Here is a 5670-nt window from a genome sequence, read left to right as displayed (position 1 = left end):
GCATTATTGTATCTTCCTTGGTGAAATGCTTGTTGTTATTCTTAATATTTTACCCATCTAAAAAATGTGTCCATTATAAACATGAGTATTTATCAGTTACATTTTGCCTAAGGCTTGCCTTTTCATTTTCATAAGTGTCTCTTGAAGAGTAGTTTTTTTGTTTCATTTTGTTTTTAAGTAAGATCTACACCCAATGCAGGACTTGAACCTACAACTCCAAGATCAAGAATCACATGCTTCACTCACTGAGCCAGCCAGGTTGCCCGTCATTGTTTTTTGATGCTATTTTTTTTGTTTCAAGTCTTTTTAAAATTTTTCACGTTTATTTTTTTAATATATATTTTTCAATGTTTATTTTTGAGAGTGACAGAGCATGAGCAAGGGAGGGGCAGAGAGGGAGGCACTGAATCCAAAGCAGGCTCCAGTCTGAGCTGTCAGCACAGAGCCCGACTGGGGGAACGAACTCATAACCTGCCAGATCATGACCTGAGTCCGATGTTTAACCCACTGAGCCACCCAGGCACTCCCATTTCAATTTTCAATAAGGGTATTCCTTGTACACGAAAAGAGTAATATTCTGATACATTGACCTTGTATCCTGTGACTTTGCTAAGCTTATTTATTACTTGTATTCTTGATAGGTCCCTTATTTTCTACTTACACAATCATGTCATCTTCAAATAGATGGATTTATGGGTCTTTTTTCCAATTGGTATGTTTGTAATTTCCTTCTTGGCCTTGTTGCACTGGATAACATTCCAGCCACGGTGAGTACAAAAAGTGAGAAGGGACATTCTTGCCTTGCTTGGTGTCTTCCTGGGAAAGTTATCGGTTTTGTTTGTTTGTTTGTTTGTTTTTACCATCAGAGATTACCTTTAGGTGTCACATAGTTACCCTTTGTCAGGTTGAGCAAGTTCCCTTTTATATATACTTTGCTGAGGATTCCTATCACAAGGTAGGGGAATCTGAATTTTGTCAAATGCTCTTTCTAAATGTAATGAGATACGGCTTTAACTCCCTCCGAGTATTTACATTGGTTTTCAAATGTTTCCTCTGTCAATTCCATAGGTGTGAAAATTTCCTAATATTCCTCCTTATAAATGTCTATAGGATCTGTGGCAAGATGTTCTCCTTCCATTTCTCATACTGACAGCTTTTTTTCCTGACCAGTCTGGTTAGTTTATCAGTTTTCAAGAGCCAACTTGTGATTTTCCTATTTTTTGTGTTATATTTCATTGATTTCTATCCTATCCGTGTTTCCTTCCTTTCTTGTGCTTCTAGTTATTGCTTAAGTTGGAAATTTAAAGTTAGAGACCTTATATTCTTTCTAATGCAAGTGTTTAAGCCTAAAATTTCCCATTAAGTATTGCATTAGCTGCGCCCCCCAATTTTTGGCATATTGTGATTATTTTCATTCTCTTCGAGATATTTTCTCCTTTTTCCTGTAACGTATTCTTGGCACATGGATTCTTTAGAAGTGTGCTGTTCTTTTTCTAAAATTTTTAATGTTTGCTTATTTTTGAGAGAGAGAGACAGAGTGTGAGCCGGGGAGGGGCAGAGAGGGAGGGAGACAGAATCTAAAGCAGGCTCCAGGCTCTGAGCTGTCAGCACAGAGCCCGATGTAGGGTTCAAACTCACGAACCATGAGATCATGACCTTAGCTGAAGTTGGCGTTTAACCGACTGAGCCACTCAGTCGCCCCTACAAGTGTGTTGTTCTTTTGTAGGTTAATTCCACTGTGGTCAGAGAATATGTCTTCTATGATTTCAATTCCTTAAATTTAATGAGACTTTTAAGAAGGTAGGGGAATCTTCTCCTTGCTCACTTTCCCCTTCCCCTGAATAGATACGGTTGATAGCCAGGCCTGATGATGTAGCCATAAGACAAAAAAGGTCTCGGACTTGAATCACCACATGGGAGAGAAAAGCACGCTTACCCGGAACACCCATCCTGGCCTGTACATGAGTAAGAACTTAACTTCGATTATCTGAATCATTCAGGTTTGCTTCTGTTACAGCAGCTTACCTTGCCCTAACTAAAATGCTGCTTCTCTTTTTAAGATTTCCCTTTCTCCCCACTACCCTGAAAGTGAATTTTTTCATAAAACATAACCTGTATTTTAGTTCATATTATCCAAAGTATATCAACCACATCTATTCAACTATTTTCATGTGTTGCATTAACAGACAAAAACTTCATATGAATATAATGACATTTACTGGGTCAGCCATGGTTCCTTTTCTTTTTTAAAATAAATTTTTATTGAAGTATAGCATACATACATGAGTGGGCACAAAAATATGATCTCTCTCTATATTATATACAATACATAGATCTGTGGAGATTTACAAAGCTCTCTATATGTGGGCCATTCTCTTCCTTGCTATTTTTGCAGCCCTGGTAATTGATGAAGTAAAGAAAACGAGAGAATAGGCCCCTTGCTACCGAGTGTGGTCACAGAGATGCCCTTCCAAGAAGTCTGAGCTCAAGGCTAGAAAGTCAAAGCTGGTCCTTTACATCAGCTGCATTCAGCTCAATGCCTCTGACACACACCCCACCCTCCAGAGCCACCTTTTCCCATTTTTATTTCCCCTTTTATCTTATTTTTTCCCATTTTATTTCCTTCCCATTAGACAGGGAAGGAAGAATGTAAAGAGAGAACCTGCGCTGATCTCCTTCCCCAGAGCAAATGCGAGATTCCAGCCAAAGCTGCTGCCACATCATTTTAGCATCGGGGTTATTTTTAAAAATATTTTTGATTTAAGACATACATGCAGGATGAAAAAAGGGACATGTACCTAAAAGTGTGATAACAACAAAATAAAAACAAGAGAACACCAGTTCTCACAGAAAGGAATGGTAACATGTTTGGAATTTCAAAAAACAAAAAAGAAATTTGCATGTATGTACAGGAAAGGAGTCAAATTAAAAACTTGAATTAGCGGAGTTATACACAGATAGGGCCAACAAGAAATTGATTTCCTATTTCATATTGATGGAAAACAAGAAAATGATACTGAAAATCTAAGAATATTTCTAGGTGGCCCATTTTTTAAGGTACAGAGAAGGGTGGAGGAGAGTGCCAGCCACAATATCAGAAAGGGTCATCCCAATTTTGGGGAAAGGTAAAAAATGATGGCAACTTGATACTGATCCCAAGAAAGATCCCAGAATAGATCCTCCTGGTATTTTCTAATTCTTCAGGAAAAAAAAGAACATCATTCGTTGTGAATCGACAGGCTCAACCTCAGGAACTGTTGGGGGCCGTTACTTGACTAACATCTGGAAATGCAGGACTTCCACAAGGAATGTAAGTAAGATCCCACAATATCCTTCGTAACCTTGGAGAGTTATGGGCTGATCAGTAAATCGTGACATCCTTACCTAACAGGTGTTTGTTAATACACTGCTCAACTTGTATCCCACCGAAAAGAAGTTCCTGAGGCCCACAAGAGGCCATTAGCCTCAGACTTGTTTCATTCAATAGACAAGGTTTACATGTGAAACCTCGGAGTGATCAGAAAGGAAAAGATAGCAAATAGATCTTACATGAATCCAAAAAAATTCTCAAAAGGTTAATGAATCTAACACAAGGAAACTAAGAATGGACGCAGGTCCTGCAAAGTAGATTAAACAAAATGCGAATCATAAAAGTGCGGGATGGGGGAAAAAACGCTTAATAGCAGTAAAAATCATTAACCTCTGAAGACTCACACAGCGCCGCGTGCTGTCAGCAAAGCTGGTCCAACATCTGGGTGCCACACAGATGAAGAGTATTAACCAGCACAAAGGACAGGAGAGCTCTGCTACTTACAATGTGCAGCTCTGGGTTGGGTACTTTCAGAAAGGCCTAGAAAACCAGAGCAGTTGCAGGAAAGGGTCTTGGATGGTAAAGACAATTGAAGCCCGGCCACATGAGTGACCTGGGGACAGAACAGAGCAGGTGCTGGGAGTCACCACAGTAGCTGCTGTTAAATGTTTGGTCTCAAGAGCTAATAAGACAAATGAAAGGAGGAAACAAAGAACCAACGAGCCCACTGGAGCACAAGGGATTCTGGTTCCCAGAGGCTCAGGTCACAGGCTGCTGAATGGTCTTCCAACTGTGAGATCCTTTAAATATACACTCAAAGATCTGACCAGGTACAAAATCTGTGAGTCTATTTTTGAAGAACACACAAATGACAATCCTTCAGAACTACTATGTTACAACTTTTGAGGCTGTAAACTATGAATCATTTAGAATTTGTTTTTTGGCCACTTTTAAAAAATCTTAAATGGACAGCCGTGTGTGTGTGTGTGTTTCCCCCCTCCTTTTACTGAGATACAGGTGAAATGTATGTTGCTTTTTGATGAGAAATCAGTCTCAAAAATGTAATTTATTTGGTCCTCTCCCCCCTCTGCTATGTTAAAGCAATCAGCATTATATGAAGTTTTCTTGGTGAAAGAAACTTCAATATAAAGTACACTTTTATGCTGTAACAGGGACTATTCTGTCTTACCTGCTATGTTCATGCATGTTGCCCCTTGAAAAAGCAAAAAGCCCTAAAAAAACATATATACAATACAAACATGGGTTATTAGAAAGGAATTCCTTTTCAGAGTCAATTTTACACAGCCAATCTTCCAGATACATTTAACTTATGGTTTTATTTATATAATTTAGGTTACCTCAAACTACATGGCAATGTGTGGTATGGTACGAACCTAATTCTAATCAATTCCAATTTTGTCCTGAAGGTGCATCTTCGTACAGTGCAAACATGCTCTGGAAGTAACTACCACATGGCTGAAATTGCCATGAACCCCTTTCACCATTCATTCTCAGTGATTATGCAAGACGTGACTCAATCCACACACTAAAGAAATCTGTTATTCTACATACTGCATTGTGGAATTATCCAGAGATCAAAACATGAAAGGCAGTTTTCCATGGCTTTCCCTAAAAAATTATTTGCTGTCTTTCCAAGTTTTGGGTATATTACTTCCTAGAATATTTGCACCAGCTTTTTGGAAAAGCAAGAATTAAGTTTGGTGGCCTTTGTGCTCAAGGAGCAAACTTGGGTTCCTGTTTTCTTATCACACTTTCTTGCACCTTTCCTCTCAGAGTGGAAATACAATCTCTCAGAAAGGGAGAGATTACTGTACAGTGACAGTCACGTACTACTCTCTGATCACCTAAAAACAAGTTAACAAATACAACTGTAATAAAAGGCACAAGAGGGGAACTTAGGTGATGTGTTTTCCAAAAGTACAATTTTTTGGCCACTGGGAAAAGTATTTATGAGGAAATACTTGAGCTGGTTTCTTGTGTCACCAAGATATTCACTACCTCATATATTCTTAAAGATGTCTTTGTGACGTCATCTAATTCGCTTATAAAATATCTAATCTAAGGGGGGTTACGTTTTGTATTCATGTAGAACAAACCAGTTAAAAACTTACTTCCCTTTATACTAACCATAAACACTGAACCTCATTTCAGAAGAGGCCGGGGGCATCACAAATCCCAGATGTTCTTACATGAACATTTAGAAACTCAGGAACTTCTCATTTAAATGGTACTTTTAGGGGAAGGGAAACAATTATAGATGAAAGACTGCCTCTAACCATGAGAATCCGTGGAATAAAACGAAAATACTGCCCCAAAGCCACAGGTGTTTATCACAGGGA

The sequence above is a fragment of the Suricata suricatta genome, chromosome 4 (assembly GCF_006229205.1).
Source record: "Suricata suricatta isolate VVHF042 chromosome 4, meerkat_22Aug2017_6uvM2_HiC, whole genome shotgun sequence".
Taxonomy (NCBI): domain Eukaryota; kingdom Metazoa; phylum Chordata; class Mammalia; order Carnivora; family Herpestidae; genus Suricata; species Suricata suricatta.
This window is presented reverse-complemented; position numbering follows the sequence as displayed.